Source organism: Cyprinus carpio, chromosome B5 (genome assembly GCF_018340385.1).
Source record: "Cyprinus carpio isolate SPL01 chromosome B5, ASM1834038v1, whole genome shotgun sequence".
Taxonomy (NCBI): Eukaryota; Metazoa; Chordata; class Actinopteri; order Cypriniformes; family Cyprinidae; genus Cyprinus; species Cyprinus carpio.
In genome coordinates this window covers 20,796,161-20,823,710 of record NC_056601.1, presented here as the reverse complement: position 1 = coordinate 20,823,710, position 27,550 = coordinate 20,796,161, and the positions used below count along the sequence as shown (strand labels likewise).

The following is a 27,550-nucleotide window of genomic DNA, read 5'->3' as shown; positions in this document are numbered from 1 at the left end:
GCTGCATAAATAGATAATAGGGACTTGTGATATTTTTTCGGGATTCTTTGATAAATAAAAAGTTAAAAAGGACAGTGTTTATTCAAAATAGAAATTTTGTGTTACAATATACACTACTAAAAGGTTTGTGGTCAATATTTTTTCTTCTTTTTTGAAAGGTATTTATTTTTTTGTTTTTTGGGAATGTGTTAAATGGATAAAAAGTGATAATAAAGACATATTTTTAGAAAAGATTTCTATTTTGAATAAATGCTGTTCTTTTTAACTTTTTTATTAATCTAAGAATTAAAGAAAAAAGTAAAACGTTCCAAAAAAAAAAAAAAAAGTAAAAATATTAAGCAGCACAACAGATTAATCACTGATAATAAATTAGCATATTAGAATGATTTCTGAAGGATAATATGACACTGAAGGCTGGAGTAATGATGCTGAAAATTCAGCTTTGCTCCACGGGAATAAATTATATTTTAAAGTATATTAAAACAGGAAACCAATATTAGAAATTGCAACAATGTTTCACAATATTACTGTTTTTTCTTCTGTATTTTCGATAAAATAAATACATCCTTGATGAGCAGGGACTTCATTAAAAAACAAGGTCAGTTATTTATTAGGTTAATAATATAGCCTAACTAACATAACATATAATATCAAAACAAACTGAAGCATTTAAACTGATAGAATAGAATAGAATAGAATAGAAACTGAAGCATTTAAACTGAGATCTGTAAGTTAAATATAAAAAAAACCAAAAAACGTGAACGTCAATTCTTCTATAGCTATCTAAACATCCCTATGATGTACAGTTTGCACACTACACCTGTGTGACTGTAAATGTCTCTGAGTTTTGTTACCGTTCTGTGCCCATCATCCGCTGTTTCCAGCACTTAATCAAGCCACTCTTCTTTAATACATGATGACGTTTTATTTCACATGTCATTGCGTTTGCGTCGCCTCTCGAGTTGAGCTATTTCGTAGGCTACGCAACCATTAAAATATCCGTTTGCAACAGCGACTCATTTGGCGCACATCATTCCCTTTCTATGAAACTGTAAACCGCATTCACCGGTTCTAACTCTATCGTGATATCAACTCTATAGCGGTTTACCCGAGCATTGCAATTCATTCGCTTTTGCAAATAGCTTTCCCAACTCATTTATGCGTGTGCGCGGCACATTATTTCTTCTGCGCGGCAGCGGTGGAAGAAGTGCGCGGCTGCGCGCGCGCGCAGCTTAGAGGGAACATTGGTTTGATGGCATGATTTGATGGCAGGCTATATCCAGTTGCACTTTTCATCATCATGTTCAGGTGCCTTGATGCCTTAAAGTGAGAAGACCCATAATCACTAATGGAGCTTCTTTCCCTCAGTGTCCAAGTCCCCATGGGCACAAGTGTGCTGTTGACAGGCTGAGTTATTTGTTCTTGTTGAGGAAGTCATTCTTCCCTGGGCTGCAGCGGTTGGACAGTGTTGAATGCGCTGGAAGAGCCGGGTGTTGAGGAAGTAATGCTTGCCAACCGGTAAAGTCTCACTCAAACTGTTAGATGTGACAGAACGGTAAGGAAGTTAACATTGAATGTTGGACTGATATTAAAGCTATGCTGTCTTAGCTAGGGCAGTTAGGGTTTTTCTTAAAGTCTTGAACCCTGAGTGATAGAATTTGCTGGGTAACTCATCTTGCATAGTTTGTGCTACAGATACTTTCATATTGCGTTTCTCCCGGTTGGTGATAAAATGGAATGAAAAAAAATTATCTTCATTGTGCCCCGGCATGGCTCCAGCGTGGATGAATCTAATGTTTTGAGGAGTATGTGTGGCTGTCAGTCACCGCACCGTTGTGGATACTGTACTTAGGAATCCTAGCCTACGTCTTGGAATATATGACCCAAATAAGAATTTTCACCGGATATTGTCATCTGAACAAGTAAGTAACAAGTCTGCCACTTTTGTTCTGACCAACTGAGGAAAAAAGCATTACAATAAATTGTGCTAACAATGGTGATTAAATCTATCGATCGGTTAGCTCATATCAAATCAAACTGTGCAAATTATTATTATTGTTATACTTTGTTCTCAAATTATTAATATTAACATTGTGTGAATATGTGTATATAGTTTGTATTCACATGTAGATTTCAATTTCTGTATATTCTAATCTCTAATTGTCATACCATTCGAATTTCATATTAAGAAATTATTTTAACCTAAAAAGAAAATTATTCTTTCTTTGAACTGGTTCTCTTTAAAATACAAATCTTGTGTAATTGCAGGCTATCTGTAATCAGATGCACTTTTAAAAATGGAATATAATTTAATTTCAGTCACAGGTGTTTCGTAAACACACAATTCTTTCTGGATTACAATCCGCCATCAAAATAAGTTTAATTATTCCAGCTGCTGGGAGAAAAGGCTATAAACGGTCCACCACCTGCAGGATTCTTACATGCGATACAGCCTATTAGCCGGGACAGGATAGTTTTGGACACTGGCTAGTTATATACTTGTTCAAATATTGATTTCAGATCATTTTTATCCAAAAAAAAGTTGCGGACTGCAGCTTTAAACAATTTTATAATAAAATAAACACAAAATGAAAATAAAGGGGCAGCCCCTCACAGACAACTGCACAAACAAACAAAATAAAAACACAACAAACGTCCAGGCCTGGTCCTCTAAGGTCTTGCACTGTCATCCCTCCTTCTTTCATCCTTCCAGAGCTCGTCCGCTGGACTTGAGACCGGTGAGTGTCGCTAATTATGACGTACTCCACCTGCATCGCTCCTACGTCTCCTAGCCCCACTCCACTTGCAACAATGTGATTGCTAGTAGATTACATGTAAAGGACCTGTCATCCTGTGCCAGGAACTAGATGTATTAATTGTTGTTGTTGTTATTATTATTTATTGTTTTATTTTAGTTTAGTTTAAAACCCTCTTATTTAACATGCTATATAAATGTAATGCACTAGGGGATGGGCTCACAGTTCACTGAATAGCTCCTTGCATCTCTCACACTTTCCATTCGCTCTCTCACAACACATATGCTGTGACTCTTTATTTTTTCTCTTCTGTAGGTCCTTGTAGTCTGTATCTTGAGAAGGCAGCAGTAATTTCCTGCATCTGAACCTGTTAAGGGTTCTCAGCCCCCGGAACCAAACCACAGAAGCTGCGAGTTTTATCATGGCCGCCACATTGCTGTCTAATGAAATGATGGATGAGGCCTAGTTTCTCTCTCTCCCTCTTTCACTCTGCCTCTCTCTTCCTCTCAGTGCAGGAATGAGAGAGAGTGTGCACAGAGTAGAGCAGAAGCATGGCAGTCCCAGCAGAGAGAACCCACATATTAAACTGGCACAGGGGCCAGCGGATCAGCTGTCAGGATGAGAGATATACAACACCCCGACTCCATGCATTTATACTGAGAGCAGAGCAGCAAAAGGGGAGGAAGCTTTCAGATCGAAGTCAGTCACTCAGTACATGACCCAAGGTTTTTCTCACTGCAGATTTACAGGACCATAGTTAGAGCCCTCCTTCTTTATCTGTACAGTTCTGCACATAAGTTTACATAGTCCTTGAAGAATCTGTAATGTTCATTCTGTATTAAAATAAAAATGAGTTTTTTCTGTTTTAGTACTTAATAAAAATATAAAACGTATACAAAATATGAAACAAAATCTAACTGCAATTTTTATTTATTTATTTATTTTACATTTTGCAGTTTCTGTAAGTAATATGTAAACTGATGAGCAGAACTGGATGGTTCTCTTGTTCTTGTCAGGACATTCAGTGAATCAACAAACCCTCTGGCTAATGGAAATATCCTCCTATTGTGTGTGATGGTCGCTTGCAGGTAAGAGATATAATAGAGTTATGTTTGTGGAACAGGACTCTGGGGAGAAGTTACCTCCAAATCAGATCAAGCCCAGAGAGGATGGGGAAGCAAATTAGTGTCACTTATTCACTTTTTTCCTTCAGTCCTGTTTACAGCTTGTATTAACATCCATCTCTGGTGATTCTATCACAAGAGGTCTGGAAAGACATATTTGTCTTCTCCAATATGTATACCTTTTCTCTTATGCTCACCAATGTTGCAATTATTTGATCGAAATAAGTAAATACAGTAATATTGTGAAATATTATTACAAATACAAAAATATAATTTAGTCCTGTGATGGCAAAGCTGTATTTCAAGCAACATTTTTTATTATCATGTTGAAAACAGTTATGTTTAAAGGGTTCGTTCACCCAAAAATGAAAGTTCTGTCATTAATTACTCATGTCTCATGTCGTTCCAAACCTGTAAGACCTTTGTTCATCTTCGGAACACAAATTAAGATATTTTGCTTCCCAAACCTGTCCTGGAAGACCCCCTGCCTGCACATTTTGTATGTCTCTCTAATCAGACAAACACAGTTTAGTTCTTGCAGTCTCTACTAACGAGCTGATGAGTGGAATCAGGTGTGTTAGATAAGGGAGACATACAAAAAGTGCAGGGCAGGGGGGCCTCCAGGACAGGTTTGGGAAGCACTGTTTTACACACATGCACACAGACATTATTTCAAACATGACATAGTCGTGAGATGCAAGAAACATATGGTAAGAAATCTGTAGACGCGTCCTTAACAACCAAAGACAATACTTTATTGAACCTTTTCTGATAAGAAGCATGCGCTGCAAACGCGAGCATTTTTGATGTTCGTTTCTGTCCAGTCTGCTCGTTTTATCGCGTTTAACCACAGCTGTCGTCGTTTTTTGTTTTTCTTTTCAGTCTGAAAAAAACTACTGAGATTGGGTAACAAATTTCTATCTGGATACTTCATATCGGTCATGGGCTGTGTGTCTCATCTGGTTGCCCATTGATGTCAACATTAACCAAAGTTGCCCGGCAACATTGCTCAAAAAGTTGCCCCATGTATCATCAGCCTAATTGTAGCAAAAGCATCTGAATGCAATAAAGAGCAACAGAAGAGTGACATTGTGAGCTCAGCGTTTGATGGGATTTAATCTGGCTGTGGTTTATTGATAATACATGGCACATATTAAAATGAGTTTGGATTCCTTTGGGAACTGCAGTGAGAGGATTGTGGATGAGAGAGCTCAGCGTCAGCATCTGTGGCAGAGATATGGCGACAGTTTGGATGGCATGGCATGCTGGCATGATAGATAACAGTAAATAATAGAGACTGTGTTCTCACAATAGTGTAGAGAAACTGTGATCAGAGTCCTTGTTGCCACATAAAAACTTAATAAACAGAAAATAAACTCTTTTTGAGTGCAATAGAATAGGCAGTTTAATCTTACACACTGCGGAATTGATTGCAAATCTGTCCATATATCCATCCACTATAAAAGTGTGAGTCCATCTATCTATCCGCTACAGAATTACAAATCATCCATCCATTCAATACAGAATTGTGAGTCCATTCATCTGTCAATCCTTCCACTTAAGAATGCCAAAACTATCAATCCATCCATCCATTCCCTACAGAATTGTGAGTCCATCCATGCAATTATTCAGTACAGAATTGTGAGTACATTTATCCATTTATCAATCCATCCATCCACTTGAGAATACAAATCTATCAATCCATCCAATTGTCCACTACAGAATTGCAAATTAAAATCCAACCAACCAACCAACCAACCAACCAAAGTCTTGACATTTGAAGTCAAGACAAAATCTTGACATTTCTAATTAAAATTACAGTAACTTATTTCTATTTAAATTTCATTTTCACTGTGTGCTGTATGTAAAATGAGTGTTACCTTGGCTTTATTTGAAGAAAAAAAAATGTGATTCCCAATACACACAAACAGAATACTCAATCCCAGAATACTGAGTGAAATGTTGGTTATAGTGTTTACTTCCTTTTTAATTATATTTTTAGTAAATATTTGTTTATTTGTGAAAAAAACATTGTCATTTAAAGCATAAGCATGTTTATTTTACACATGTATTTTTTTTAATCCATTTTCAAATGATTTCAGATTTCTTAAATATTAAATAAATAAAATAAATTTATATTGGCCATCAGCCACCCTGCTTTCCAAGGTATTGGCATCCGCATCGGCTGTCAAAAAACCAATATCGGTCAACAACTAGACTAGAGCTTCATATATACCTAAAAAAAAGTGTTGTAAAAGAAGTTCTTAGGACATCCTGTATTTCAAGTGTTTGCTCTGTGGTCACTCTGAACTGTTATGGTATAGAAAACTTCTGGTACAGAAGATTGGCTACGTTGCTTAATGCTGCAAAAAATATTGTAATTAGAAACCTATGACTTGTGAAGATAATAATATAAAAAGCCCCATCCCGCAAGGTGACGGGATTGGTTACATGCTTGTGAAGATAGACCCACATAGTACCCACATTTGACCACTTGTCTACTTGCATGATGTATTTCCAATTTTTTGCCCAAGTGTTCAAGTATGTGTGAGGACCACTAGTCTAGAACTTTTCATTACCAAATGGGACACACTTAGGCTAATGACACATGGAACTTTTTGAGCAATGTTGCTGGACAACATTAACATTCATTAATGGTGCCGTCAGCAGGCAACCAACCAGGTGAAGCACAGGGTCCATGACCGATCTAAAGTATCCAGATAAAAACTGGAAAGTGCCCAAACAACACTGCTCGAAAAAAGTTGCCTAGCAAAATTTCGCAAAAAGTTGCCCCATGTATCATTAGCCTTATACTGTTTACACTTGGTCAAATCCAATCTTCAATTCCCACGCTAAATCTTCACCTCAACGAGCAACAGATATGTGCTGCATTTGACTCATTATCAGCTAATTTCATGATCAAAGCACTCGTAAGATAAGATAGTCTCACTAGTTTTAATGAAGATGATTGTGTTTTGAGCATCTGCGACTTACTTTCAGTTTCATTTGCACTAGTTTGCACGTCAGCTTGCTGAAGAGGTACTCAACGACTCATTCAAAGTGATGGAATGCATTAGCCTATAACATGCTCTCACACGTGTATATTATTTTAACATTTTGGGTGGAGTAAAATTTACATATGTGGCTTCAACAACCAGATGCATTTACACTTGTCCAGTTTTGTCTGGAATGCGTCCCAGACCACCTCCTGAAGTGGTTTGAGCGATCAGATTTAAATCCTTATCTGAAAGCATTTTGGAGGGCATTTACACCTGGTATTTTAATGATCAGATAGCTATCCGATCAGAGGAAACTCATGAAGTGACCAGGTGTAAACAGGCCCATAGTGTTCTAAAACTGTTTAAAATGAATGTCTAAATGTCAGCTCAGTTGTCCCTATGTAAAAGACGAAACAAAGTAGTAACTGTGGTGCTTCTAATTAAGTAATAAAAAGCAGTTGCAAATGTTGTACAAATACACATACTCATCTTTGCACCAATAAAATGTGCAACAGTTTACTTTTACTACCAAATCATATAATATCTAATTATTAAAACTTTAGTATAAGGACCAGTTCTCACTAGTTGCTTATTAGCGTGCCTGTTAGTAACATATTAGCTGTTTATTAGTACTTATAAAGCACATATTCTGCATGCATATTCTACATCCCTAATCTGACCCAATACCTAAATTTAACAACTACCTTACTAACTATTAATAAGCAGCAAATTAAGAGTTAATTGAGGCAAAAAAAATCATAGTTAATGGTTTGTTAATAGCAAGAATTTGACACATTTTGGAAATAATGTGTGACCATTATTATTAATATTTACCTTACACTGGAAAGGTTTACGCAACATCTCTGGATTTAGTGTGCATTACAGGCACTACTTTGGGGTTTTTAAGACCTTGGACAAGACCTAATGGCCAAGACCACAAATGTGGGTACTTGGACACTGTCTTTGGTACACTGCAGTTTTAAGGAATGATGTTGACTGATGATTTTGCACATGGTTTTTCTATAACCATATTAAAAACACCACAAAATATGTAAAGAATGTTAAAAACGATTTAATCTCTACATTTGAGTTCTTTGGTTCAACTAACATAATTACAAATGGACAAAGTGATGCTTTTAGAGCGAGCGGCAACCTCCCGCTCTCTTTTGTGAAGCCAACAAGGAAGTGACTAAAACTACAATTCATCGACTGGCCGCTTGAGGCTGGCTGCAAAAGGGAGTCAGTCCCATAGACTCCCCATGTTAAAGTGCCCAACTTTACAGCAGAAAAAAACATGTTTACAGCCTGGTTAAAAAAGTGGTTTTGGTCTATATAGCAAATTTTGCCCTTCATGACAACTGTGAGGAGGGTGAATTTTTTTATAACTCATCTCTTTAAATTATATTAAGCCTTAAAGTTCTAAGGGCGTGGCCACTTGAGTGACAGGTGGATTGCCGCTTGTGACACTGTCGTCAAACTAGGTGGGCGTGGCTTCAGCAACCAGCTCCCGCCTTTTTGCCCATTTTCGTTTATCCGGGAGAGTCGCGTGGTGAGGCGCTGCCAAGATGGTGACGGCCCGCTCTGCACACTTTGAGCTTCAAAATCACTCTTCAGGAGTTTACGGGTGATGTCACACTACGTCCATGTTTTTATACAGTCTATGGTTTAGAGATATAAGGTAAAAAAAACTATAAGGTAAATGCTGTTATAAGGTAAAAAATGCTTCTGAAAATCAGTGGAGCAAATATTGCCCCTTAATAAAAAACCTTAATTTGTGACAACATGGGAGGCGTGCGTTTATCGTGTCATGGTTCACATTGTTGAGCAGTTTCTGCTCTTGATTGATTTTTCCCTGCCATTGTGACATTCAAGATCCAGTTAGCAGTGCAGTCCGCCTGTTTGCATGGAAGATGAGTTCTGACTTATTAAAAATAGATTGTGAGGCATGGAAAAAAGGGAAGGAGGGAAAAGAGAGAAAATGAATACAGATGGAGAGAACTGAGAGGAATAGTCAGAGTAAAAGTGAAGGCTAAAAAGGGAACGAAGGAACACCATATCAGAGCTGAGGAAAATAGGTAGGAGATGAAATGATGAGAGAGCAGGCAGAAAAAGAACAGGCACCTTCTTCCTCTAGGTGGAGGACAGAACGCTGAGTCAGAGCTTTCACCTCACATGATGTCCATTACTTAAACAGCCTGTCCACTTCAGCAGCTCCACAGGAGACCCTCTGGGTAGTTTATGTATTGATTTAACCGTGAGCCCAGGACCATTTTTTAGCGTAAATGATTGTTCGCCTGGCTTGATGCGTAGGGTACATGCTCTGCTGTGGGCTTGTTTCCATCAGCGGTCCTTGCGCGCAAGCCATTTGTAACGTGCATGAGCAGATGGATCACTGACCGCACAACAGCCTGCAGAGCAGATGTGTTAAATCTTTTCAAATAAAGAGCTAAGCTGTTGATGTTGGGTCAAAAACCTTTATGAAGCCAGCTTCTCATAAATGTTTGTTCTTTGACACAAACAATACACAGAGTTCTCATTTTTCCCCAACCTGGGGACACTTTAAAAGAGCCATAACATGGAAAACTGGATTTTCTTGGTCATTTGAAGTAAGAGTTTGTGCTCTGTAGGCACAGTCTAGCTGTCGGAACTCAAATGTCTGTTGACAGAAAATGATCCCAATTGTCAGAGTAACATCACAAGCACATTAAAGAAGTCTATCAGTACACATTGTATGACAGAAATGCATGGCAAAAAAAACCAAAAAAACCTTGTTGAGTGTAAGGGTCTTATACACAACTTTCATCATGCTCATCCAATAATCAAGATGCTCAGCCTATTATTTGCGCTTCCCGCTCAACTGTCAGGGTGAATTTCCGTCTCATAGCGCACATGTCCACATCTCTGGAGTGGAACTGAGCCATTTTAATTAATGGTTGCACACGTTTTGACAAATGTTTTTTGATAAATTGTGAAAATGTTATCTGTGTACTGTTGCATCACTTTTAACAAACCGCTGACTGCAGAGAGCTCAGCACTGGTCAGGATGCAGGAGACACAGTTTTAAGTGAGTAAGTGAGCCCTTTTGAGGGAGTAAATTATTTTGCAGTCAGGCTGATGTAACCTCTGCTTCTGGGTTTGTAATTCACTCCATCGCATCATTTGAAAACGGCTGGCAACAAACTTGGAGTTTATTTGTTTTCAAGCCCTTGAAACCAATTTCCTTTTATTTTAAGCATGTTTTATGAAGTTATTAAGTTTTATTGTGGAAATAAGGATAGGATTGCTCTAGCAAGACACAAAACACCATGTTTGTGATTGAGATGATTATTCATTGTTGGTGGTTATTTAGGTAGTTGTGTTGACTCTTCAGATGGTGACATGATGACGTCTTCACCATCCTGGCCTGTATAGTGAGCACTGCAGTTACAGTAGTATTTCAGGCAGCACAAGAGAGCACTGACAGGCTGAAGCGCTCATGCATAAGTGCAGGAGAAAGTGTGCAGAGTGGCTTTATGGAGAGCGGGTGAGGTGTATTCAAGGACAACTTCCACAATCCTTTTCCTCATCTTTTCAAATCCTAGACAAATGCTAAATGCCCTTGCTTTTTATTCCTTTTGTGTGTGTACATCTACATATATGTAAGATTTGTCTTAATAGTTCATGTTTTGTTATTAGATCATATTATCAAGTTTCATGTTCTAGTTCATGTCTTTTATTTTGTCATTCTTTTATTTTGAACTTTATTGTTGTTGACACTCTTGTTTCCCTGTTTTGATTGTTTTCAGGTGTTTCTTGTTAAATTATTAGTTCATTTGGATAGATGTTTTCAGGGGTTTCTTGTTAAATTATTAGTTTGTGTAGCCCTCACGTTCCTCATTTCTCGTTGAGTTTAGTTTAGTGTAACCTGCTGTTGATGAGTTTCTTGTTATGGTTTTTGTTCAAGTTCAAGAACAAAACAAAAATAATCCACCCATCCAGTGCTGATTTTCACACAATGATGTGTTGTTTGTTTAATCTCACGGATGGATGTCATGGTCTTTAAGCATCATGATGCAAATGCTTTCTCCCTCATTTATTATATTTATTTTTATGTTTGTCAATTCGTCATCTCTGGCAATATGTTTGGCACAAAATAGGAAAGTGGACATGTTTATGTATCTCTGTTTAATCTTACATAATTCGTCCATCCATCCATCTCAAAATTCCAAATCCATCCATCCATCCCTCTCAAAATTCAAAATCCATCCATCTCAAAATTCAAAATCCATCTATCCATCTCACAGTTCCAAATCCACCCACCCATGCATCCATCCATCCATCTCAAAATTCCAAATCTATCCATCCTTCCATCTCAAAATTCCAAATCCACCCATTCATCCAAAAATCTCAAAATTCCAAATCCATCCATCCATCCATCCATCTCAAAATTCCTAATCCACCCATCATGATTCAGCTTTGGTTATTTGGTGCTTTCAATAATGGTAACTGTGAAAAGCAGCTCTAGAAACTTTACTTACTTTCCTTTTTGGAGCCTGAAAATTGAAACTTTCAAAAACAAGTTTTAAAGTGCAAGTTTTTTGAAGACTTTTATACTGTTATCGTCTCTGTGTAAACTATGAAAACACAAATTTGTGGAAATACAAAAGTGACATCGGCAGCTACTGGGCTGACATGCATAATACAGCGTAATTTGTTATTTGCATGGAACCATGCGAACATTGTCATCTGTACGCAAAGGAAACATTTTAGAAATGCAAAGGAAAAGCTTTTCCGTTTTTTAAGAAGATTCATTGTTTTGTAAATGTACCCAAAGTTAATCTTATACTTCCTTTGAGCCACTATCATGTCAAGGAAATATTCAGGGAATAGGAAGAGTCTGGAGAATCAGCGCATGATAGGGAAACCCATCCTCAGGACAGACCGGAGGAATAAATTGTCAGAATAAGTCAGTCACAGTAGTTCCATTAAACCATGAATGAATTGCTAGCATGCAGCTTAATGCCTACTCAGCAGAATATACTTTAAACTACCTGCTATAACTGGAATGTAAAATAGACTGTAACATACAGTAAATATTTCTAACTGTGACCAGTGAGTTACATCAAGTTATAATCTCAGAAATAACAAAATTCCATTTTTGCCTAAAATCATTACAGGTAGAAATCCCTATGCTCCCTAAAATCTACTTGGGTGAATCTTATTAAACCACAGACTCACACAGTCTCACACAGTCCTCTCACAGAGGACAAGAAGCATTCCTTCTTTCTCTACCGACCCTTAATGTCCATTAAAAGCATTAATATCCCTGCATCATTATACAGCACTTGTGAACAGGTTTGCTAATGTGTGTGAGTGCTGATTTTCACACAGTGATGTGTTGTTTGCTTACTCTCACTCTCTCATGATCGTTAAGCAAATGCTTTCTCCCTCATTTATTAAATTTATTTGTATTTTTGTCAATTCATGTCATCTCTGGCAATATGTTTGGCACAGAATGAGAAAGTGAATGTGTTTCTGCATGTATCTCCATGTTTAATCTTAGCCAGAGCTTTTGTCTGTGAGAAATGTAGGATATCTGCTTGAAGGCCCATATTCTTTGTTTTTAACAAGATGAAAAGATGAAGAACTCTTTCTCAGCTCTGAAGCTTCCATACCATCATTAGTGCACCTAGAAAATGCCTCCACATCCACAAACCCTCTCATTTGCGCTTAGACCATCTACCATTTTGATGTATTATTTACGGCCCTGCCGATGGGGAGGAAGGCTGCAAAAGAGGAGGACTGAAAAGAAAGAGTCTGAAAATGGTGAGAGCGTAATAGGGAGGGGGTGCTGTTTTATCTTTTCTTCCTTGTTTTTGCCCTACGCTCTGCGCGAACCCCCATGAGACATTAGCGTCCATTGAGCAGACATGGCTTTTGTGTCCAGTGAGCTGACATTGTGGACTAATGGGGTAGTTGCTCGGGGGCTTTGTGTCTTCATTACAAAACATCAGATTCAGGCTTTGCCCTGCATTCCTCAACTGGGTCCCATTGATCGATAGTTAGCTTGTTACTTATTGTAGCATCTGTTTTACAATATGCTCTGAATTATGGGCAGTTACATTCCAGCACAATGCTGGGTAGTATATCCAGTAGTGTTTGATTGCTTTAGGATTGTGTTTTCTTATTTTATACAAAACAAAAGAGAACTCTGAGGCTTCACACCATACACAATGAGGAAATCTAGACTTATGCATAATAAACAATACCTGCTGTAGAAATACATAAAGGCTACATTCATAATGAAATACTAACTTGATGCTTACTGTGCAGTGGGGCGGGAGATATGACCAAAATCTTACATCACAATATGAGTAATTTTATTTCACAGTAACGATGTATATCACAATGTAGTTATTTTTGATTTAAATGAGGTCTTTATGATTTCAAAATGGTTGATATCATAGAAATTTCAGAATTCACAAAAAACTAATACTAGCCTAAATAAAAAAGAAAAGCTTTTTTTTAATTGTCCAAATTTCAATGTCCATAAGAATAAGAAACAAATTACCAGCAATAGGAACAAAAAAAAACTACAGAAGAACAAATAAATGCTACATACATTGTATAAAATAATCAAATGTATGAAAGCACTGCATGTTGTTTACTCTGTAAATTAAATATATATTTCTTATTAAAGTTACAAAAGTGATTTTGTCAAAAGCAGTGACGTTTTACAAACCAAAATGCTTAAAAACGTGTGCAAATTATACATTTTAGTGACCATGTAGAGGAACGTCATGTGAGCGTGTAACCACGATAAAGACTATAATCCAAAATCTCTACTGTTTGATTGTGTTTTCTCCTAGTTAATTGTGTCTACCGTTATACACTCCTACTGTACAGTATACTGCCAACTATTTTTAGGTAGTAATATGCTACATTTTTGTCACATGACCTCACCATGTTGCATGCTTAAGTGGCTTTTAGTTATCACTGATTAAATAAAATAACTTTTTACATTTTTTTAATTTTATATGAAACAATTAGCCTTTTGGAAGACTAATCCAACAGTGTACAAAGAAAAAACATTTGGTAATTGGTTTACTTTTTCTATGATGTTGTATACACACTACCTTTTTAAAGTTTAGTAAAAAACTGCAATATTATGCCATTGTTTTATTGCAACAGCTTTATATTTTAATATATTTTAAAATGTAATTTATTCTTGTGATGGTAAAGCTGAATTTTCAGCATCATTACTCCAGTCTTCAGAGTCATATGATCCTTCAGAAATCATTCATATATACCGATTTGCTGCTAAAGAAACACTTATTATTACCAATATTGAAAGCAGTTGCTCTGCCATATATTTTTTTCAGGATTCTTTTATGAATCTTTTATAACTTTTATTTGAAATAGAAATGTTGTAGTTTTTATTTTCAAAACATATTTGTTACTTTAAGAATATGAATTCAGTGTTTTTATACCGATGCCTATTTATAGTGAAAATAAACACAGTATTTAAAAGTGCTAAGATGTAATAATAATGCTTGTCCTCCTTCAGTGTGTTAAGACTAATTTGAAGCCATGATGAGTCATTCAAGTGACCTAATTACTGCAATATGTTATCAAACTTTACATTTTTTGTTAATAAAAAAACAAACAAACAAACAAAAACAACATTTCTGGCTAATGTATTTTTCACCCAGGTGTTGTGGCTGTGTTTGGGAATGTTATTCCAGCTGGGTTCCTTGCTGGTCACTTTCTGTAAACATGTTTATTTTCTCACGAATGCTCAGATGCCAAAAATGGCTCTTTAGAACATCCATCCTGCTGCTTCTGCAGGCTGTGCTGACTTTCCTGTCTTAAGAGACTTACATAACAGCTTCCTTGAGTCCACCTCCATTGGTAGAGTGGGCATACTGTAAATCCCACACCCACCCACAGCAGCTCCGTGAATACCCAGCATACATTGAGGCTAGAGTGCTCTACAACCCTAGCTCAAGCATTCTGGTTGAAGCCCTCACAGGTAAAAGTTTTTCATGCTGAAACACAATACAAAGACAAGAGTGCTTTTTATAAATAGCAGCAGCCTTTTATTTTGAGTAGCATGAAGTCGGTGATGCGTTTGCTCAGTGTAGCATTGTATTTCTCTGTGTACCATTTTCTGTGAGCAAACTGATGGACAGAATTAATTGAAGAACAGAAGTGTTTTGATCAGTTCAGTGAAGCGCTGGGCACACCTTGAAACTTTATGTGCTGAATCATTTTGCCAGTGTGGTGTGTGTTTGTGATTAAAACAAATTTGACCCTATTTACTTTCATAAAAGTAAAGTGCTCACCAAAATGAAAATTCTGCCATCATTTACACTCCCTCGAAGCTGTATGACTTGCTTTCACCTGCACAGATACTTAATGAATATTTGGTTGGGTGAATTTAATAAATTGGCAGTACATTGTGACTTACTTTAAAGCATAGTAAAGCATCAGACAGTTAGCCAAAAAAACCATGTGGCTCGGTGATTACTTTTCAAGTGCTTTGATTGATTCTGGTGAACAACAAACCGAAACTTAAGCAATTTTAATGCTAAAATACTAAAACTGTGTATTTCTGTCCTGTGCGGCATCCAGCCATCCACTTCCTTCTCCAAACCAACGTGAAAACTGCATTTCCACTAAATCAAGGCTCCATCTGAATTTGCACAGGCCTACTTTCTCAGTAGATACTTCATTTGAATAAGAACTTTGTGGCAATTCAAAATGCTTGTTCTATATAAAGTATGAATTAAATCTTGTACTACATTCATCAAGTTTTCATTGTAATGTGACCTACTGGGTGTCCACCTGTGAGTTGTGCTAACTAATTTTAACCGTAATGAAAAAAAAAAAATGTCTTATAGGGAAAACGCATTTGAAAAATGGTGGATGGTCACATAGTAAGCACCTGTGGGAAAAGTGCATGACCCAGGTTGTCAAAACCAGGAGTGAACTGTATTAAACACTTCAAAGACTTCTTGGGGGTTGCAATGTCAGGTACGTCAGAAGGGACCTTGTGTGAGTGTGCTGTTTAATATGCTTGAGAGATGATTTTCCCTAGTGCGTAACTTAAATTTCATAGTTATATTCTTATCTGTAAATGCTATAAATTCATGCAAGTATTTGCATTTTGCAAAAAGGCTCATCCTCACAGCAAGCAAGACTCCAGTAAACTGAAAATGTGTTTGTATGCACAACAGAGAATGTCAGTGCAGAAATGTTGATTATTTGTTGTTGGAAGTTAAATTTAGCTTTTAAATTTACTATATATATTGTATATATATATATATATATATATATATATATATATATATATATATAAACCTACAGTATATATTTATGTATATATTTTTGTATTTTTACATGCAATGTAAATGTAAGAAACTCTTTACATTTATAGACCATAGTCAGTGTTGCACCATATTTAATTCTTGAAATGAATGAGAACGAGTTTGTGAGGAACAGAACAACAGTGACTTTAAGTATGTCCTTCACAGGCTAGTTTTCATCCATGTTAAACCTTTCTGTGCACATAATGTATTGATTAGATTCATGCTTTTTTTTTTCATAGCCTTCAATTTCCGCAGTGTTTGTAGGAGATCATTGGGCAGGATGTGGAATGAACAGAAACAGAATTTTCATTTTTTATCCACTTAATCGTTTATAGAAATAATTGTAAGTTACAGTCACGGTCACATTATGGAAATAAAATGCGTTATGAATGGCATTTCATGCTGACTGAACTTCAGGGCTAGTAATAAAAAGATAACTGGTTCGAACCCTACTAGCAGTAAGCAGTGAAACATCAGCATATTGCCCTTCACTTAACCCCAGGTTTCCCCAGGCAGGTTGTTTCTGTGATAAGTGTACTGTAAATCACTTTTGATAAAAGCAGCTGGTAAATTAAGGAGGGACTAATTACTAATTAAGGAGCAAGAGCTAAGGGGGTGGTGGTTGTGGAAAGGAGGGGAGATACAAGCCAAGTGGAAGGGCAAAAGGTTAAATGAGATGCAGCAAAAAAAATTTAGCTCTACGTGACACCTCTACATGGCCAAAAGTGTTCTTCTTTTAGTCAGTTCAAAGGACACATGGTAGGCTTCACGCTGCTGGAGGCAGGTGGACTGATATGCTGTTGAGTAGCCCAGACAGCCATGCATTTGGGCTGGAGTTTATATGAGGGATGGGTGCACCAGAGCTTGGCTGTTGGCTTTCAGTTGGAGCTGACTCAAATCCATTTAACACCATCTCCACGGGACGCCCAGGGTTTGCCTGTGGCGCTCAGATGGCAGGCTATACCCGTATGAGAAGACAGAATGGGGAAAGTCATGGTGAAGTTATGCTTTGCCCTGCCCTTGAGTTTTATCTTTAGTTGCAAATGTACTTACAAGGATGTTCATGCACACTAACAATGCATGAACACAATACTAACCCCTTGAACATCACATTCTGACCCGGACAACCATAAAACAAATCAGCCGAGACTTCCTCTAGCAGTGACTCTGTTAAGTGGAGCTATTTCATGCTGAGAGGGACAACAATAGCCTCTCTAGTGCTGTCGTCTCTTGTCGTCATGACATTTCCTTCATGCTGGAGTTGTATTTTGAACTTGACCTTTGGCTCTTCCTCCTTAGTCTCCAACCTCCTAATTCCCAAAGCATCTGTACATGGTTGTGCTGGGTGAGAGACAGGGTCAAACTGCTGAACCAATAGAGGGAGAATACACAGTCCAGACCCTTTACATTCTCTGTCCTTGCTCATTTGTTTAATAAATATTTTGCCTAATGTCCTTATCTTTTCAGCCATGGGTGATATTAGAGATGGGCTGATTTTTTTTTTTTTTTTTTTTTTTTTTACTATTTAGGAATTGTAATTTTGTAATTATGACTTGTCTCACAAGCCAAAACTTTTGACTGTTGTGATGTTGTCTTATTTTAATATTGGCATATTTTGTGTACTTTTGTCTGAGGTTTGGAGTTATTTTTAGTTATAGCTCCAGTAATGTTGCATGTTATTAAATAAATTACTCTTCACAGATGTTTTAACATTTATTTCATCAATATGCAGGTGCATCTAAAAAAAATAGAATATTACTTAAAAGGCAATTTTTTCATAAAGTGAGGCTTTCATATATTCTAGATTCATTACATGTAAAGTAAAACATTTCAAAAGTTTTGTTTTAATTTTGATGATTAGAGCTTACAGCTCATAAAAGTCAAAAATCCAGTATCTCAAAATATTAGAATATTTCTTAAGATCGATCGTATGTTCATTTATGCACTCAGTAAGATGCTCAGGGCATCTTTAGCAGAAATGACCGCATCAGTGAGGTGTGGCATGGAAGCGATCAGCCTGTGGCACTGCTGAGGCACTATTGAAGCCCATTTTTCTTTAATAGCAGCCTTCAGCTCGTCTGTATTGTTGAATAGACTGTTTCTCATCTCTCTCTTGAAAATGTCCCATAGATTCCATATGGGGTTCAGGTCAGGCAAGTTGGCTGGCCAATCAAGCACAGTAATATCATGGTCTGCAATCCACTTGGAAGTGGTTTTGGCACTGTGGGCAGGTGCTAAGTCCTGCTGGAAAATGAAATCAGCATCTCCATAAAGCTTGTCAGCAGATGGAAGCATAAAATGCTCCAAAATCTCTTGGTAGATGGCTGCATTGACTTTGGACTTGATAAAACACAATGGAGCAACACCAGCAGGCGTCAGTATAAATAAAATAATTAATGACTGAGTAAGGTTCACACTGGACTTCAAACAACTTGGATTCTGTGCCTCTCCAGTCTTCCTCCAGACCTTGATTTCCAAATGAAATGCAAAATTTACTTTTATCTGAAAAGAGGACTTTGGAGCACTGAGCACCAGTCCAGTTCTTTTTCTCCGTAGCCCAGGTGAGATGCTTCTGACGTTGTTTCTGTTTCAGAAGTGGCTTGGTAGCCCTTTTCCTGAAGATGTCTGAGCTTGTTGACTCTTGATGCACTGACTCCAGCTTTTTCACGATATTCTAATTTTTTGATGCACCTGTATATTACTTTTCAAAGTAATTTTTATTTTGATTAAACAATAAAGATATTTACATTGTTACAGAAAATTCTATTTCACATAAATGCTGTCCTTTTGAATCCTAAAAAAATCTTGGTTTCCACAAAAATTCTAAGCAGCTGTTTTCAACAATGATAATAATAAGAAATGTTTCTTAAACACCAAGTCAGCATATTAAAATTATTTCTGATGGATCATGTGTCACTGAAGACTGGAGTAATGATGCTGAAAATTCAGCTTTATTATTGCAAGAATAAATGACATTTTAAAATATCTTAAAATAGAAAACAGTTATATTCAATTGTAATAATATTTCACAATATTATTGTTTTCAGTATATTTTTCATCAAATAAATGCAGCCTTGATGAGCATAAGATAATTCTTTCAAAAACATTAGCAAAAACTTTCTTTTTTACCACATTTAAATCTATTAAGTCTAGAATTCTGCAGACTTTAAAATCAGATCAAAAAAATACAAAACTGATCCCATCTGGGCTTGGCAGTGGGTATGGAGAAGGAGCCTCTCTCTTTGTTGTTTGGATCAAATGTGTCACCTTATATTTTCACTCACATTAAATGTGGAGGGAGTTTTCCAGCACATCCTCTTAGCATGACAAAACACTGGGATATTTTTTTCCCAACACAAAGGGTCAGTGTAGTGTTACCTTTTGACTTTCATTAAATGGGACGACTCTCCCTAATCGGGAATGTTATGGGAAATTTTAGGCTACTGCGCTGCCTAACAAAAACAATGAAACCCAATTCCCTGATTTACATTCAAATATGAAACAGGCATCAAAGTCCAGAAAAAAAACCCACAAAAACAAAACAATTATTTAGTCACACTATCATTTATGGGAGAAAGGGATTAATTAATTATGGATCACAATTCTTCTCCCTTCCCTCACTTTTAATTGCAAAAGCATTTGGAGTTTGCTGGTAATTATCACAGATAGATTACAAACATTTGGTGCTGGATCTCATCAGTCTAATTTACATAGATGCCTCATTTTGCTTATTTAATGTTTAATGTCAACACTGTCATATGCTAACTACTGTATTGGTTACAGGTCATCAGGTCAGCAATCCTCCCAGCGTCTCTTGTTTATGTCATACTATTGCACTAAAGCACTGTGGCTCACTGCATTTTATTTAAGGGTATAGTGTTACTGTGCCACTAACATCACTAATCAGAGTAGGTCATTTATAGACTTTCAAACATGTTTCCTTAGGACATGTTTCCCTATTGCTTGGTTGGGATTTTTACACTTTTATATTTGACTCTTCATATAATGGAATAGAATGGAAAAGGAAAAAGAATATTGTGAGAAATGTTTTGGGAGGCTGAATGAATGAAGAAGAGAGAAGACCAAATGTTTTGGAGCTGTGCCGGAGCCTCATGTGTGAAGTGATGTTCATGAAGGTCTTTTACGACAATAATGGGCTGTCTTTGATGAGACTCTACAGGGGGAGAAAGCAAGAGAGATGACATGCTAGGGACAGACACTTAGAGTGATTGGTGTGGCTGTTACCCCTCCGAACAGGAGATGAGCGAGAGGTAAAACACAGGCTGCTTATACATGTTACCCTGCATGTGTGAAGTAATGGCAAAGACTAACCCATGCTGGTCAGGACACTTTAGTAAGGCATGAAGTACATTGCTAATGTTGATGTCTATCAGTGGCCTACTTGAGATGCCTCATGTTACAGCTAATTGCCATGTGTTAAATGGGTTATATCATTCTGAGTCAAATCTTTCTTGATCTGAAGAGAGGAGTTGCATGATTTTTCCCTGAAGCCACAGAGCATCTGTGTTTTCTCTATAGCTCCAAGATACTTTTTTAAATTAAATTTTTTGTTTTGAGAAAATAGCCTTTAAAGGCTGGGTAGGTGATTTGGTCCAGAAAGGTTTTATTTTTATTTTTTTTATACACCTTACCTTTAAAAATATGTATTGTAACTTAAATCTACAGATGCAAATTTATTAATATAATTAAATGCTTTAGATATTAGTATGAAAGAAGGCTATGCTATGAAAACAAAATAGGCAAATTTCAAAACTGACCAGTGTCACAAAAAAAAAAAAAAATGGCTGTAGTGTATTGCTTTAAATGAACTTTTTCCCTTGCCTTTTAAAAAGGGTTCCTAGATGTTCCCCAGAGGTTTCCAGCAGTGTGATCATCTGAACCCTAAGTGGTGCCCTAGTATTGGTACACTGTGACCTGAACTATAAAAAACCTCAGACACTTTTTTCTTTCTTTGTTTGTTTTCTGTAAAGGTTGCTCTGTGCCTCAAGGAAGAGGCCTGTGCAATGTAAATGCATGCAGCAGTTGTCTGAATTCTTACAGTAAGGGCAATAGGCAAAAGGGACACCTTTATAGAGTTCCAACAGAGGGCAGAATGACTAAATGCTGGTATAGATTTTTCCGCTTTGCCAAGAGAAGACTTTGTCAATATGCGTCTTGCTTTGACCTTTTATTGAAAAAAAAAAATGTTTTCTTTGTAGTTTAATAGATAATACACATAATAACATGGCGTGAGTGCATGTGGGTTTGAGCTTGATTGTAAGGAAATAAACGTGTATTAGAGCTTAATGTTCTTTAGGGCTGAAGGACTTTATTTCATTAAACAAGAGTCTGGGCTTTAACACACCACCCTCTTAATTGGCACTGCCCACTCTGCCTCTTAACTACAGCTAAGCCAGCTTTGGACCTGATCCACACACACACACACACACACACACACACACACACACACACACACACACACACACACACACACACACACACACACACACACACACACACACACACACACACACACACACAGTCACACACTCACACACACACTCTCTCTCTCTCTCTCTCTCTCTCTCTCTCTTTCTTTAGATATATGAGAAAATACTTCACCATGGTAACAAGACAGCTTCGACCTTGATTTTTAGTCTGTATGTCTAGTAAATCAAGTGCAGATTCCACCGAATATAAAACCCTTACAAAATAATAAGCCCGATCTTTTCGTTACTGTAGCAGTCCTCTTTCAAATGAAGTTGATGTTGGTGACATTTGGGTCTTTGAAATGAATTTGACTGTTGGATGAACCATTCCAGTTATTTCCCATCATTTTCCATCTCTTAAAGGAATAGCTCACCTGCATGAAGATTCTGTCATCGTTTACTCAGCCCCATGCCATTTAAAATGGTATGACAAAGAAGTTTATCAGGTTTTTCAACCTGTTTTTTTTTTTTATATAAAATTAAAATGTTCAGTCCATAAAACTTGTAGACTAAAATGTAGATGCATTTACGATTCGATTTTAATTCACAAGCTTTCGATTTTATTTAATTCACTATATGTTCATTTGAATATAAAGTATATCAGAGACAGTGCATGTGATTTATTCTCAAGCAAAAAAATTTCCCTAAAGCTATAAACACAATAATATCATGTCAGTTGGTGCATTACTATAATATATTATAGGTTAAAATGAACAACAACAGTTCAAACTATTAACTTCATTTGCTACGTATTTTTAAATATAATTTGCACTGAAATAAAAACGCTCCCCACTGGCGCTTGAACTGAAGTGCATGGCGATCTGTCATGCCATTGTTTATTATTTGTATTTAGTGATAAAATTGACAAAATTTTTGCAATTACTGAATTCTTGTGCTGTATGTTTTCTGAAGCCATACATAAGCATTTGCCTGCTTTAAAATTTGGAAATGGTCAAACACAGAAGGGCAGGGTTTTCAGCAAATAATCTTATTTTGAATTTATTCAAAATTTATTTATTATTTTTATTGTAGAATAAAAATTTTAGTTGTTAATGTTTCGTCTAGTGTCTTTCTAGTATTAAAGCTCATAACTACTGCAGTTATGGACTGACAGAGTCTTGTCATGTTATTTTTCTTTCTGTGCCCTAAAGAATTTGCAGAAAACGTCCATTTTTTCCTTGACTTAAATCAAATTAGCAAGGAACTCTGAATGTTTTGAGAGGGATTTGACAGTATGTCTGATGTGTAATTTCTTATAATAATTTTCTCTATTTTGTTTTCTTTTCATCTAGGTAGAGAAATTGGTTTCCATCATAGCGTGACCTCTCTCCTTCACAATGCACTTCCTCTGCAGTGCTGTTTACTGTTTGCAGTGTGTATAGAGGCAAATAATTAGCATCTATTTAGGAACCTGTTCTCTGAAAGAGGCAGCACTGTTAGGAGCCATTTTTCATGTAAATGAACAGCAGCTGGAGTTTGGAGTTTGGAAAGTCTTGCATACATTGTGTGAATATTGTGTATGTGTAATATATGTGATGTCGTTTCAGAAGCACAATGTTGGACACAATGTAATCATGGATTTTATATTCTAGTTTCAAGCAGAAGCATAATCTTTAATTATTGCTCACAGGAGTTGTGGCAAAAGCCAGGCCTGAAATGTCAAACTAATTAAGAACAATTGAATTAAGGTCTTTGAGGAATGAATAAAATTAGTCTATGACACACAGGGCCAGATTTGCCAAAGCTGATTGTTCATGCATATGCACATTAAATATTTTGCACTAAATATTGTACAAATAACATTGGTTTGATTGGTGCATAACAAATGCCAAGCTGTTCCGCCAAAACAAAATGAGTAAGAATGCGAACGGTTAAGCTGTATATTAACATTTCAATAGGTGAGGGCTTCTGTTTGCATCATCAGCTCTTTTCTCTTTTCTTCTTTTTGTCTAATTTTATCTTGGGTGCTTTGCACTTTATATAGAAAAAGAAAATATTATAAGAAATTAGGGGGAGATACAAAGCCAGGGGGCAGGAGCATGAAGTGGGTAAGACCTGAACTAGCCTCACCTACATGAGAATGGATTCTTTGTTTGGAGTCTATATTTACTTAAATGACTAGTTAACACATAATAATTTATTCAACCTCATGTTGTTCCAAACCTATATGACTGTACTGCTGTTTTCCTACAGAACACACAAGGTGATATTTCGAAGAATTTTCAGTTTTGGTTACCATTGACTTCCAGGGTATGTGCAAAAACACTTAAAATATAGTCTTTTAATTTTTAGGTGAACTATGCCTTTAATTTAAAGCCCACAGTGACACATCCACTGCCATCAGGGTTCCAAATCTGACTGAGTTAAATGTGGGTCACATGACTTGTCACTCAGCTGCGCATAATTAACATTCTGTTAACAGAAGCCGATGCCTGTGGAAAACTTACTGCCACAATACTAGCAATGTTGCCAAAATAATCTCATGAGAAAACATAACTATAGCTATGTTTCCATCACCATGTTTTTATGGACATTTTGAATGAATTGAATGAAAAATTAATGATGGAAACCCCGAATTTTGGGGGACAAATCCCTTAATTTTTCAAAAAATTTACGCTCGCTTGATGTTACTTTTGATTTGTATGAATAAGGGTTACTGCGAATTATGGGAGATGAAAACACATTTGCCGAATAAATAAAGTCATGTGATTTTGCACTATGGGATGTCTTAATCTCACTTATCAGAGGAAATGTTGTAATGGTCATTCTTAAATGAAAATTGCTATATTCTGTAGCTTCTACTATGTTTCTAAGTGATATTTAGAGTGCCAATTTATCAGGAAGTGATGATTTTGTTCTCTTTGACTCGTTGGATGGAAATGGTGCTTATTTGCAAATGTTTTATGTGATATTCCAATTTGTGTGCATAAGTTAAATTTGCAACTTTTTATTTTCATATGTTTTATATGTTTTGGCAAATTAAGAATTGGTTACGAATTTGTGGGAACTTGTACGATTTGATTTGTATGAAAATGTATGATTTACATTAAAAAATAAGCATGAAGGTATTCCCCCTAAAGGGATGGTTCATTCAAAAATTTGAATTCTAATTACCCTCATTTCGTTCCAAACCCATATGACCTTCTTTCATCTTCGGAACACAAATGAAGATATTTCTTATGAGATCCTGCATAGACAGCAACGCAACTGACACATTCAAGGCCCAGAAAGGTAGTAAGGACTTCGTTAAAATAGCCCATGTGACATCAGTGTTTAAACTGTAATTTTACGACGCTACAAAAATAGGTGAAAAAAAATAAAGACTTTATTCAGCAAATTTTCTCTTCGACGTCAGTGTCTGCCTCCATTCATGAGAGTACCATGATTCATTTTGTTTCCTTATTCTTGTAGCTTCATAAAATTACAGTTGAACCAAAATGTAAGATTGTTGATATTATGGCCTGTTGTCAGAGTGTAGCCATGCAGTTTCTGTGGTCTTCTGAGTGGTTGCCCAACTCAAAACAGCCCACCTCAAGCCTCTATTGAGATATTCTGGTCTCTAGAAATGGTCCTGCTTTCAGCATCAGTGTATAGAATTTTTTGATCAGTTTATCATCCACTAGATGAAAAATCATGAGTCTGATCACTTTGAAAAGTCACAGCACACTTGGCAAGCACCACTAATTAGTATTGACTTCAGAAGTACATTTCCATTTCCTAGCCATACGTAGACTATATACATTCGGGATGAAATATGCAAACTGCATCATGAACATTCCTGTCATAGACAGCCTATTTATGATTTTCCTGGATACCGTTTAGTTCTGGATCTGATCTGTTGCAGCCCTAATATGTCTCTATTAGTTGTAATGAAACATGGTAATGTTTGACAGCACAGTGGGCAAGAGCTCATTTCATCTAAAGGCTTCAGAGATGGCAAGATCAAGAGATGGCGCTGAGAAAACTAGATGTTTCTATGAATATATGAATACCATTTAAAGGGGAATGAGTTCTGTTTGAAGGAAATATGTCTGCAACATTCCACTTCTTCGTTTTCTGCGTTATTAGAATTTTTCCTATTTCCAGTGCACACATTTCATTATTGTAAAGGATGTTGTAATGTTGTCATCAGCACAAACAGTCATAATTACTACAAATGTTGTCATTACCATCAAAATGTTGCAGTTTCAGATGTCACCTATGAATCTGCCATCCCGTCTTTATTAGCGCTCCGCTCTTGCCATTAATGTCTTCGCCATTAGGACCACAAGGTGATGCAGTCACTAGCAGTTGTATTATTATTGTGATATGTACTGCTAATGTGACAATGGCTCTAAGAACTGCACTCTGTTGTGTATGTGTATTGTTTGTGCAAGAGATGTGCTGATAGCTTTTTGACAGATGCTGTGTTTACTTTGTTGTTTTTTTGGTCTAGTAAGTTTGATACTGCAGTGGTGTGTGAGAAAAAAAGCAGCATTTGAAAGCTCCAGCTGATCTAATGAAGAGGCAGTGAGATCAAACTGTCAGAAAGAAAACCTCAGCTTGAAACCTCTGAATGTTTCTCACTGAAAAGCAGCCACCTGTGACCCACCTCTACAGGAAGCCTTCATCTGAACACATTTTAGAATAGGCTACTGTGATAAAAAGTGTATTAATACTAAAATATTGTTTTTAAATATTCTTACAGTCTTGTGGCATGTCTATGGTCTGGGTGGTATTACAAACAGTATGTTTTTGTATTTTTATCCATATATGTGTATTATTTTTGTATGTTTAAATTGTGTAAGTGTACATTTCATACATGTATATTATTATTATGTGTAGCTTATTTGTTCTGTTTGTGCCAGATTTTATGGTTACGAAAATGACACTTTGTGAAATAATATAATCCTGACAATTGTTTTGATTTTTAAATGTTAGGCTTATGGGAAACTAAAAGATTGGTTCCACAGCAACATCTAAGCCTTAAGTTACAGATACTACCCAAATCAATCAATTTTTTTCACATCAATAATTCATGTCATTGTGTCCTGCCTCACAGGCTTAACTGTATTACATCAGAGTAAGATCAATTGCCTCTTGTCTCTGGTATGCATCCTCCGTGTTTTGCTTTTAGGGATTGTAACGCAAACTGTTAAGGTACTCTTTAGAGTTTTGTGTCATAGTCTAACAAAAACATGCCAGCACCTGCAGCCTGCTCTTGCAAACATCTGATTTAAAAAAGCCCAGATGAGAGATATCGATCCATATTTTAGAGATATCCTATCTGGGATGACCTTTATTTTTGTTTTTGGACCAGGCTTGTGGTCGTTGTGTAGTGCTGGAGTGAGCCTTTCAACTGATGAAACATTTTATTTGATAAAGGTGTTAGATTAGAGGATCAGTACACAATGTTTCACTAAATGAGTAAGCACTTAGAAAAAATTGATTGATTTCACACCTTATATTCCTGTCTACCCTGTGACTCTGTGCTTGGTGTTTAATGTTAAGTTTATAGTTAATCCAGAAAATTACATTTTGTCATCATTTCCTCATTTGTGCCAAACACATATGATTTTCTTTCTTGTGGGGCGAACAAAAGAAGATATTATGTAAAATTGCAAAGCTGCTTTTTTTTTTTTCGGAAATGGATGAGTAGCAGAGACGGTCAACATTTACTTTCACAGTTGTAAAAATTTGGTCACGCTTTATTTTAAGGTCCAATTCTCATTATTAACTACAACTTTTGCCTCAATAAACTCCTAATTAGCTGCTTAGTTTGTAAGGTAGTTGTTAAGTTTAGGTATGGGGATTAAAGGATAGTAAATAAGGTCATGCAGAATAAGATATTAA

The 27,550-nt window shown here is 36.5% G+C and overlaps 1 protein-coding gene across 2 annotated transcripts in view; it reads left to right on the top strand.

The window, feature by feature from the left end:
- Nucleotides 1-27,550, top strand: part of LOC122137492 (transmembrane protein 211-like) — a 133,909-nt gene that overhangs the window by 10,291 nt on the left and 96,068 nt on the right. The window lies entirely within an intron of this gene.